The sequence below is a fragment of the Pinus tabuliformis genome, chromosome X, assembly GCF_031772625.1.
Source record: "Pinus tabuliformis cultivar Carrire ecotype Pingquan chromosome X, CPIR1, whole genome shotgun sequence".
NCBI lineage: Eukaryota > Viridiplantae > Streptophyta > Pinopsida > Pinales > Pinaceae > Pinus > Pinus tabuliformis.
In genome coordinates this window covers 1,187,290,065-1,187,302,387 of record NC_142308.1, presented here as the reverse complement: position 1 = coordinate 1,187,302,387, position 12,323 = coordinate 1,187,290,065, and positions in this window count along the sequence as shown.

Genomic DNA, 12,323 nt, shown 5'->3' with positions numbered 1-12,323 from the left:
CATTCTGCTTTTTCCTACCTCTTTTCTTTCCTGGGTTTCTAGTGGCTAGTCCCAGAGTAGTTTTCATCATTTTCACACCTTTGTTGTCCTACTTATTGATTGTTTTTCCTCTTTCCAGCACCTTATCATGTGTTTTCCATAAAAACAACTATTGTATTCTATTGAGCTCTTCTTGAGGTAACGAATCCACCCCTCCCGTGGTTCCCTATATCAAGAACCCTTCTAGATCTAGGTTTTCTTTGTCAATAATTTCCTGTAGTTCATGGTCCTCCAGGTCCATCTCATTCTAGGTTATTTCCTGATCCATATCCAGTTCGCATCACTCATTGTAGCTTCTTTCTAATAATCAATATTTTTTTTTGTTCCTGGTTTTCTTCCTTCTCCTTTTCCACAATACTTTCTTCCATTGGTTGATCTTCTTTTGTAATCTCTTCCTCTTCCTCAAGCACTTGGAATTTTTTCTGACTGAACTATTTTCCTTCATCTTGATGTTGTTTCAATCCTCTTTTTCCTCCTTTACCTCAATTAACCACTTTCTAGAAGCTATGTGTTTCCTTCATTGTATTAGTTTTGCTCTTGTTTACTACTTTACTGAGCAGATAGTCTCTAAAAAGGTGTCCATGTTCATGACATCTGCGACATCTGAACGAAATGTGCTCATAATCTACTGTTTGCACCCATTCTTCATCAAAAACTTCCAAGATCACCTCATCCAGTAGAGCTCCTGATAGATCCATTTCCACACATATTTTGGCAAAGGAAGTACATTCTACCCTTCTAGTGGCTTCATAGCCTTCAACATAGCGACCTAATTTGTTGCTGCTGGCGGCTAGCGATTCATTTTGCTAGTAATCAAGAGGAAGAGAATAGAGCCTTACCCAAACTCGTACTGAAGTGAAAGTTTCCCTTTCTGGAACAAAATTTATCATCCATGGCCGCATGTAGAGTCCCATTGTAGCATAGAAGTAAGGCCCTCCTTCAAATACTTTGTCCTTGTCTTCAATATTCATGAACACCACAGTAAAGAATCCATTAGGCCCAAAATGTACTTCTATGCTCCCTTTAGGTTTCCAGTGGTATTTAATCCACGTCTGTAAAGCTTTTTCAATGGGCCTTAATCCCATGAACTTACAGATGATGGCATACGTCTGCATTTGATCCCTGTGTGCCTGCAGAGCCAGATCATTTAAAATGACCCTAGGTGTTATCTCTGCTTTGGGTTTGCTGGGTCCCTTTTGTTTTTTTGTCTTTAGTTCCCTGTTTTTTGTCTTCTAACTCCTTGTCTTTTGTGCCATTCTTTTCCTTATTTATGGCTTCTCCTATCTCCTCTTCCTTGTTTCTCTTCCCTTCCTCCCCAGTTGCTTTAGTATTCTCTAGAGGTTTCTTGCCTCTACTAGCTACAACCTCCTTATAGGAGGGAGTGGAGCTCCCTCCTCTACAGACCTCCATAAGGTTCACCATTTGAACCTATTTGCAACCCTCACTATTCGACCTCGTTGTTCGTCGTCCGCTCCCTCTTCCAACGATAGGTTTGTGTTCTTGAACACTTTAATCTTGATTTACTTTCATATTAGAAAAGAGTAACCATTGTAATTAATTTATATTTTGGTTATTTAGGCCTTTCTTAGTGGAGTCATTTGTGTGTTATGCATCTTTCAGATTTTTCAAAGACTTATTGTCAAATAATGAGTTCAACCCATTCACAAAATCAAGTTTTGATGTTCAATAAAAAGTTATATTATACATATTGTCTTTGTTTTATAGTCTTAGGGCTTCTTTTGAATATTTAAAAGTTAGATATTATGTTTAGCGAGGCTTAGATTATAGCTAGAAAACACTAGTAAAAATACTTTCAATAATTTGTTATGGTTGCATGCTACAAGGAGGAACTCATTGTTTATATTTTCCAACATTCAAATTATTTACTTCTTTCTTTATAATAAAATATGGAGTCAAATTGCATTCTATTGTTAGAATATGAAATAGATATTAGATGGTTCAATTACTTGATAAGAAAGCTGAAGTGGGTTGATATACCTTAAATTAGTTAGAATGATTATTAAGGGTTTATTTAATACAGGAACAAATTCAATTTGTTAGGGCGGAAATTTTTCCCTAAATTTGGTAAGGAGATTGTTACAAGTTATAGTTTCATCTTATTGGTAGAAATTTTGACAATAATATGTTTGTTTTTAGAGATTTTGATATATTTCAAGAAAAAGTGAATTGACGTACATGAAATTTTAGCTTAAAAATTCACTAAACATTTTAGGTTTTTCCACCTATTAACTCACTTCATTTGTACATAATTTTGATGACATGCATAAAATTTCAATTATAAATGCCCTATTATTGTATCTTAATTTGTTACTTTTGGGAGGTTGATTTTGCATTGAGTGAAGATGGATGGCCCAATTAAAATTTACACCTACTTGAACTTAATTCTAAGTTTTATGATGTGAGTAACCTATCATTCGCTGCAAATTCATGGTGGGGGAGGTTTGTTGGGTAAATGTTTCCAAATATAATGAAGAGCTCGACATGTCAAGCATAATAATAAATGACTAGTTAGGTTCTTTAGTTAGAGTGATAAAGAAAGGTACAATTCCCTTTTTGTTATCAAAGGTATCAAATAATGAAATGATGATCATTAATTTAAAATCAGAAATTTACTTGTAATTGTTATTTTTAGATATTGATGAAAGAAATTGTCTCAGTAAAGTTTTATGGACCTTTTGAATTTCCCCTATCCTATTTTCAAATATTAGATTAAGATATTTCCAATATAAATTCATCTTAAACAAAGATCTAGTATTTTAAAGTTTTTTACTTTCCTTTGGTTTAGATTAGTAGAATTTGGCTATAATTTTTACCAGATTTGCATATTCGATTAATATAATTTATGTTTTTAATGTTAAAAAGACTTAAGCATCCTATGAACATTGTGTAATGTTAATATAAGTAAAAATAATATTATATTTCACTTTTGAGTGTGACTATGATGTGTCCTTCTTACACTTTTTTAAATATTTCAATGCATGACTTAAATAAACTATTACAATGTCTATGCTAACTAATATTCTTCAATATCAACTTCATATATATATATATATATATATATATATATATATATATATATATATATATATATATATATATAAATAATATTTCAATAAATTACTTCAGTAAATTATTAGAATGTCCATGCTAACTAGTTTTCTTCAATATCAAGTGTGTGTGTGTTTATAAAATATTTCAATACATAAAAAATAGGAAATTGAAAGTAAAAAATTTCAATTGCTTTTTAATATTAAGAGGGAGATGTTGGGTTCATCAATATATATATTTTTCTCATAATAATCAATGTGAGTGATAAATAAAATCTTTCAATATGCAATATTAAGTATATCTCCCTTATATGCATATTTTTCAACCTTTTATATATATATATATATATATATATATATATATATATATATATATAGATATATATATATTCCATTTCTATTCCAAATATTAATATTTGAGTCATATTGAGATTAAAAATAATATTCTTTGAACACTATTTCATAAACCCGTGGTTATTATGAAGTTTCATTTGGTGAAGATTATTGTACCATGCGGGTTTTCTATTATGTCCCATAGGAAAGTACAAGTATATTATCATATAAAAATATTTTTATAATAAATTTTGTTGTAAATTACTAAAATTAAAATATTTAAATATTATGACTAACTATAAACAATTATTCAACACAAATTAACTAAATTTTAAAATATTTAAATAATTTAAAATAATATTTTAGAATATTTCAAGTGAAATTCAACTCATAATAATATCAGTTTATTGTTTTATTAATGTCCAATATCATCTGTGGTCATTTCATTCACATTATTTAGTGTTAGCTTATTCATAAAATCATTAACATGGTGGCCTATAACTTCGATATGATCTTCTTAATCATCCTCTCACTAAAACTCTCTACAATATAGTCTAATGGAATATTAATGACCCTTCACACAAGAATGAATGTGACATAAGCTATCAGTGCGGAGGGGATTTTCTATGATTTGAGTGACTCCAGGGAGTATTAAATCAAATTAGCAAGGGGAACTCCTACACAAGATGTATTGGTCCTCATAGATATGAGCAGTGATGTGGTATGAGTACCTTGCACCCCAAACCACGCAAGTATCAACAACCTCTAATACAAAGGTATTTTTTCTCAGAAATTCATACTCTACTATGTTTGTATAGTGTGCAAATATGAAGTCAAAATACATGTGTGAAGATGGAGTGTGCCTTGCAAATCCTTTTCTCAATCTCAACCCTATTAGTATATCTCTCGCTCTCTCTCTCTCTCTCTCTCTCTCTCTCTCTCATAGACACATATATGATATGACAAAGGAAAACCTTTATAGTTAGCCACTTAGGGTTATCCCTCTTGATATTAGCCCATACATAATAGTTAACATGGATGCCCTTGACTCTTATTTGAATATTGGTTATCCTCATTGGGCTTATGCAACACAGACACACACACACATATATATTTGTGTGTGTGTGTGTGTGTGTGTTAACAACAATGTCCCCAATGTTGTGCTCTAATAGCCGATAAATAAATAAATAAATAAATAAATATATATATATATATATATATATATATATATATATATAACAAATTACTTTGTTGGAATACCTCTCCTAAGATTCTCAACACCCTTTCTTGACATAGAGTTTTGCCTATCAATTATTTAGAGAGGGAGTCCCTTGATCATGACAATGAACCATAAACCAATAACAAAGCTATAGTTGATTATCATAGGCATGATAGAGTTACAGGGAGAATCAAGCCTCCAACAAAAAAATTCATTGATCATTCAAGCATTCATCCAATGAATAAGAACATTCCCAATTAACAACACATATCATAAGATAAGAATATAATGCCATAGTAAAAATGTTATTCACTGTATCATATATAAACCACTTATCTTATGTTAAATATGATTTTTACAACTGATATTAGGAATTTAAAACTCCACCCAACCTTAGATTGAATACAATACTATATTTCCTACACTCAATCACATCCAAGGAAGATCCACATTCCAAGGGAAATTTCGGTGAGTATAAATTGCAATTCATACTATGTTATCACATGGTTTATGAATTGACACACTTTAAGGAAAGCCTTTTAGGTCTCATGTAGCTCATAATTTCTAGGTGGTTTGTGCATTTACTTGAAAATATCTAATTAGTTCTTTGAGAAAAAACCCAATCAATGCTACCATGCGAGGTGGTTTCGTAGCCTATTTGGCAAGGACTACGGCTATGAAACCCTTACTATTAGAAGTACATACTTTAAGATTACTTCATTCAAGTTACAACATCATTACAACCACAAATATATCATTGTTAGACATTTTCAATAAGTAGGTCAAACATCCTAGATGCAGGTGTATAGTACTACATATGGTACGAAGGCGGCTTGGTGGGTTGGCGCGTGCCTCATTCCCACCACCATCTGGCCTTGCGTGCTGCTGGCTTTTATACTCTCTGCAAGCTCCTTCAATGCTGCATTATTGCAGCTCGTTCCTCCATACTTGCCTTCTCGTCCTTTTGATATGGCGCTCCTCCATTTCCTCAACGCTCCTCCCCTGTGAATGTATTGCTCCCTCACTACCACGGAGCCCTACTCTCAGTCTAGACCAATTAATCGCTGTGCTCAGGATTTTAGTGTTGATTCTCAACCGGGATTTCATGCTTTCCAAAGTCCTTCCTACAATTATAAGTGTCGCTCGGCCTCTGTCACTCTCAGCGCTCCTCTGCATGCTGAAGCTTTGGCCCTTTCAATCTCCCCCAGCCTGCACAGTCCTACTGCCAATTTAGCTCCTACTGCTCTTTTCAACATGCCTAAATTGCGCCAAAGAATGGGCTACAGGAGGGGAAGCTCCCATGGGCGAGTTATTCGACAGCCCTCCTCCTCTACCACGGATTCCTCGTCTTACTCCTCGGGCTTCGGCTCTAATCGCTATCCTCCTACCAGGAGCGGTCGTGGACTAGGTCATGGGCAGCATGGATTAGCGTCGAGCTCTCACAACTCTCACTCTCACACTGCTTGTTTTCAATTCCCCTGCACTCTCAGTAATCACTCTTTCATTTCTTCTGTCACAATTGAGCTGTGTGAGGGTACTATGGGTTTGATGGCTGCAATGCGAGGAGTGACTATGGAGACGAGGGCGGAAGACTAGCTTGGCACTTCTCAGCTTCACAGCAAGCAGAATAAGGTTCTAGGTGGTACTGCTACCCAGGAAACGCAAGCTCATGATGGTCCGAGTGTCCCAACTGTTGGCAGTTCTTCAGGCAAAGAGGGCCATCCCTATGATGATGATGACCCCTTCAATTATGGATTTCGTATCGTTGAAGAGTGGCCTTCCACCACTCATGAAGCATAAATAGGTCTGCGCTCTTTGGTTTTTGTGTCCCTGTTGTTCAAAGTTACGGGTACAATTGCATTTTGAATCAGATTACAGTTTTGACCTGGGTAGCACTTCCCTACTTTTATGCATATGCCTAGACAATCCGTTTTGGTCCCTGAATTACTTCCAGTCAATCTATAGTTTGACAATGTTGTATTCTGTGTCCATGCACTAATCATGGTCCTGGTCCTAGAAGCTCTTCTAGTCAGTCTACAACAAGTCTTTTTGGTCAATTTTTAGCTATGTAATGTGAGTATACTGCCTCTCTAGGCTAGACTTCTCGAGGCCGCCGCCTCTATGTAAATATTTTTTGTATCAATATAGGAGTAGACATATTCAGAAAAAAAAAAAAGTAGGTTAAACAAACACATACGTCACCATACATTAGATATTTCAGATCTCAGTCCTCTCCTTGCTCCTTGGTGAACACCTATTTCAGATAAAATCATTCATAAACAATCATCACTTGGACACATGACACTTTGATACACATCTCCTTATATATATTTAGCCTTAACCAATACCTTAGGCCAATCCTTTAGTAATTTCATTCGTATTCTTTGACGAGATCAAATAACCATTAACACAACCATTACTATGAGAAAATACCATGGTAAATACCCATGGTATTCAAATTAGTATTGTGAATATTATGTATGAGACTTTGCTTCTGAATACGTGTATATGTATGTGACCTTGCTTCACAAGACCGATATATACTTTCTCAAACATTTTCTTTACCATCCATCTTCTACTAAACTGTCCTTTCTCTATTCATACCAATTGTGGCATTTGTATCACTCTGCATAAGCATCATGTTATTACAATTTTAACATATTTATAAAATGGGTTGCCATCAAGGAAAACACATTAGCCATAATGCAAACAATTTCCACCTTTGGACTTGATGGCAACGACTTTGGTATTTGGTCATCACTTCTAAACACCTACAAATACATCTGTAAACACACCACGAAAAACACCAAGCTTCTCTCCCATACTTCACCAAGTATTCTACTCCAAACACCAAGCTTCACTCCCCATTTGACATCAATGATAGAGGGTTAACCAATGTTGAATGAAGGCTTCTCTCCTCATTTGGAGATAAGATTATTGTAGTTCTGATGTGTTGAATATGAAATCTTACAATGCTCCCCCTGATCATATGCCAAACCTTATGAAAGGTAGAATATTTTATGAATCAATCAAATATGACCTTTCATATCACCAACGGCTGATGATTACATCAATCACCCAATATAGTGAGGATACAAATTTGACTCATGCTATTACATACATAAATGAATTAACCCCAATAAACCATACATAACTTAATTTTACAATGATTTACAACATGGGTCCTTACATGACATTTACATCAAGAGATAGATATGAAATTTATAACCAAAGCTAGACACCTCAATGATAGTCATCATCAACCATCATTCTCCATATAAGAATTCTAAACCTCTCATAGTAGTATCATGAGAAAAAACATTAACATCTTCATCACCATCAAGGTTATCTAAGACAAAGAAGTGTAGTAGCAATCTTCAACATCATCAACATGTGACTAAGTATGCAACATCACCAACCAATTGTAGCAACAATATAAGATTTTTTTCATCAACTCATCCCCTTGACCTCATCAAATTAAAATTTCTCTTTCCATTTGTAGGAAGACCCACAATCATCAATCTCTTGTATCACACCATCACAGAAAGCGTGTACATATTCTTTCCATGTACCAGCAACATATGTTAGAACTAGGAATTCCTCCAACATCACCAGTGATAAAACTTATCAACATCAAAATATCTTTAGTATACATGTCTTCGAGCAACTTTTCCAAAATTGAGAAATATATATAGGCGTATGACATAAAGAGCGCATCATATCAATGTCAAAAAGAAGTAAGTGAATCCTAAACTCATAATAATCAACCAACGACCACATCCTCTTTATTAACTGTATCCAATAGGATTAACAACTTTACTAAGTGCAACTCAAGCATCATCCATGACTTAATGACAAAATTACAACAACATAGGTAATAATAGCAGTAACAACTATACATCTCCAATTATATGTGTTGGCCAATTTATTGGGCTTAAATTGCTGCATTAAATTATCAACCAGGGAAACTCGTAAGCTTGTGATGATGCCAGCAAAATATATGCAGGAGTAGGCAACTAACTCTATGTCTAGCTAAATTATTTACGATTCAATATAATATGCAAGGGAAGAGGCTCCTAACTAAGGAGGTCCTGGTTTTCCTTCCCTACAGTATCATAGAGAAATCATTGATTACATAAAACTAGAAACTTGAAATGAAGACAAGAGAATGAACTTAATTGTTGTTCAGATTCAAGTAGAGAGAGAGACTAACTTAGTCTCTTGATTGTCCTCTCATGTACTAATCCAAACTAAACTAAGATTCATTCACAAGCATAAGAAATGAAATGACTTGAAACATAAAAGCACAAAAGAATGAATTTCAATTACCATATAAATCAATGGAGAGAGAGCCTAACTTAGACTCTTGGTATCTCCTCATATGATACTTGAAACATAAAAGCAAAAGAATGAATTTCAATTATCATACAAATCAAATAGAGAGAGAGCCTAACTTAGACCCTTGGTTGTTCTCTCATATGCTGATAAGAGTCTAATTTAAAACTCATTCATCAATCTCAAACAAATCCTCAAACATCAAACATCTAAGTAATTAAATGAAATAAGATCTAATATGAAATAACATGTTTCTCTCATCCTTTTAGAGTGAGCTCAATTCTCTTAAGAACAAGACAAATTATTCCATATACTACATTAAGGAAAATTAAATCTAAAACTACATAATGGAAATATATGTAAAATGAAGCTTTATTCTATTCCATCATAAGTTTGGATACATGCTCTAAGAGTCCTCCCCTTGGAATGGAGGAGGTACTCCTATTTATACAATAGGATGAGATAACAAACTCATAATGATGATCCACTAATCTCTCTTTTAGTTCCATACATTTCTCAACCATCTAGACACATAACCCTATCCTCCATGATTTCCTCCATGAGGCCCATGATCTTCTCCATGAGATCATGATCTTTTCCATGAGGCTTATCTTATGAAATTCGAATTTGATCATTCAAGGCCACATAAAGATGCCCTGGAAGCTTCCTTTGTACCTACACATGTCAACAAACTCATTCTAATTGTTAGGTATAAGTATAAGCATATTATTTTCTAAAGTTTAGCCATAAATTCACTTAAAAATGTTAAGAATTAATAAACTTTGGAAAAGCATAGTTATAACCCAATAATGAGGTAAATGGAATGATGTGGAGGTGGAATGGAGGTGACATGAAGGTAAAATGTGAAGATATTGGTGAATAATGGAGTGAAAATAGGGACCATTTTGAGGCCCAACATCTGCCCCAAACTGAAGGTATTGCATGTCCTCATGCAATCTATTACATTACTTTTTGGTACCTGAGCTTTGGCTTAAACTCTGCATGATATCATTTACATAACTTTTGCAAAGCGTTATTTTGATGAATTACAACTTGGTTGGTTCTTGTGTTTCAACCATATTTTTTTTGTTGCATTCAATGTATGAGATTTGCATATTGATAATGTGATTTTTGTTGCAGAGTATTTTTGTAGGAATGCATCATGGTTGGTTCTTGTGTAACAACCATGATTGTATTGGCATCCAATTATCTTTTAAATACTTTTGTCAAAGCCATTTGTATGGTCATGTAATAGTGAATATATTTTGAAGGTATGTGGGCTTTAGAATGTGATATATGACTGTGGATATGAATGTGACAAAGCATGTATTGTAAATGTATCCTTCCCCTTAAACGGATGGTTTGGGCAGTTATGTAAAATGGGGAAAAGAAGGGGAAAAGAAGTGAAGTTTTTCCAAAAATTATTATTCTAACTTTTCAAGGAATTTAATAGTTAAAAGTTAGAAAATATCATACCTTAACTTACCCTTCCAAAAATGGATGAGAGTTGTGCACATGTGGCTGCAAAGACTGTTGTTCATAGTCTTCTTTACTTGGTTGGGAAAATGGTGGATGAATCATGCATGTTTAGCTGCCACAATTCTGCTCTGAAGCTTTTTCTTCAAGTTGTGGATGAAAGATGGATCTGTATTGTCGTATCGGCTGCTGGATCCTCTGCTACTAGATGATGAATCTGAGGAGTCCGCTGAACATGGCTGAAAGTCGTATCTACTGCTGGATCTTCTGCTGCTGGATGATGAATCTGATGAGTCTGCTAAATATGGCTGAAAATCCATAAGGCTTGGAAGGTATATAAAATATATAAGTGACATTTCCCTCCCAGCCTTATTGATTGACTTGTCCTCAAGTGATGACAAACTGATGAAAGGAAATTGGCTTCATCTGCTACAAAATATGGGTCTTCAAGTCTTCAACGCTTGATGGCACAAATCTTACTATGTGATTAAATGTGTCGATGTCGAACATAGCAAGAAGTTGTTGACTTAGTGGCCGTTAATGAATGCCCCTAGCCAACACAAGAGCTCCCACCATTGATTCTAATGGGAGTCAGGATGCCTAACACATCTTTGTAGGTACGAATAAATTTGTCGTGGTCGAGTCACCTACAAGATCCAACGAACAAGGGATATTAATGTACTCCCATTGTTCATTGGCAAGAGTACTTGCCATTAAGGCATGCAAGCCTCTAGGTGTTTTTTCAATGATACATAGACTCTAGGACTTTGACTCAAGCAGGGTTTTATTGGCGGAAATGAAGGGGAATGATAATGACAAGGAAAATGCATGGTGTATGAATAAGAACTCTTGCTGTGAAAAATGGATATCGAAGTGTTACGCCTTATATATGTACGATTGGTGGAAGTCAAAATCTTTTTCAGAAAGGAAGGTGGAAGGTAGTGGTTGTGGAGATGGATTTGTCATCAGAATTTTTCATGAATCTAGTCTTTGGAAGACTAATTTTCGTCACACTCAATCTCCTTAATGATCACTTTGTTATCCTGTAACCTGAAAAAAAACTTGGCAGAAAGAAAACATAAGTTTGTTCAAGAAGAATTGTGCATTTTCTTCATGATTCTTACGCAAAAATTTCATACCAAATAAAACAGATTTAAGAGAAATCAAAGTGGTGAAAGTAACTTAATTCATGATATCCATTCTTAAAAACAACCGTGAAAAATAATACTCCCTGTCAGATAACTTCTGAAATGTGTTTGGCGAAAAGATAGTCATTTGAATGATCTGTTGTGTCCTGCATATTAGTGCATCGTAAAGCATACAACAGAAAGATGTGATGCCAACTTAAAGTTATCAGAAATAATTATCGTCTTGAGAATTCTCCAATCGATTTTCGAAATGTGTTTCCAAGTATCCTATTTTTTATTTGCAAAGCTGTGTGAATTTTTGTTTTGTTTTTTTTATATTTTTTTAGTTTTTATTATTTTTTTTAATTTTGTTTTTTTTTTTTAAACAACAAATTTTAAAAATAAAATATTAAAAGTAATAAGTAAAATTTTTATTTGTTATGTTGATTTTATTTAGATTTTTCTTTAAACAATAAATTAAAAACATAAATTTTTAATTTATTATTTAAGTTGAAATTTTTAAAATCAACAAAATTTTATTTATTAAATCCTAATAAAGAAAATTTCTAAAAGAAGTTAGTTTTTTTTTTTAAAATACAATAATAATTTTTTTTTAATTAAAAATACAATAATAAAAAAAAGAAAATTCTTTTTTTTTTTTATTATTAAAAATAAAAATAAAAATTATTTTGTGTTTTCATTTTTTTATTATCCAAAATATTAAAT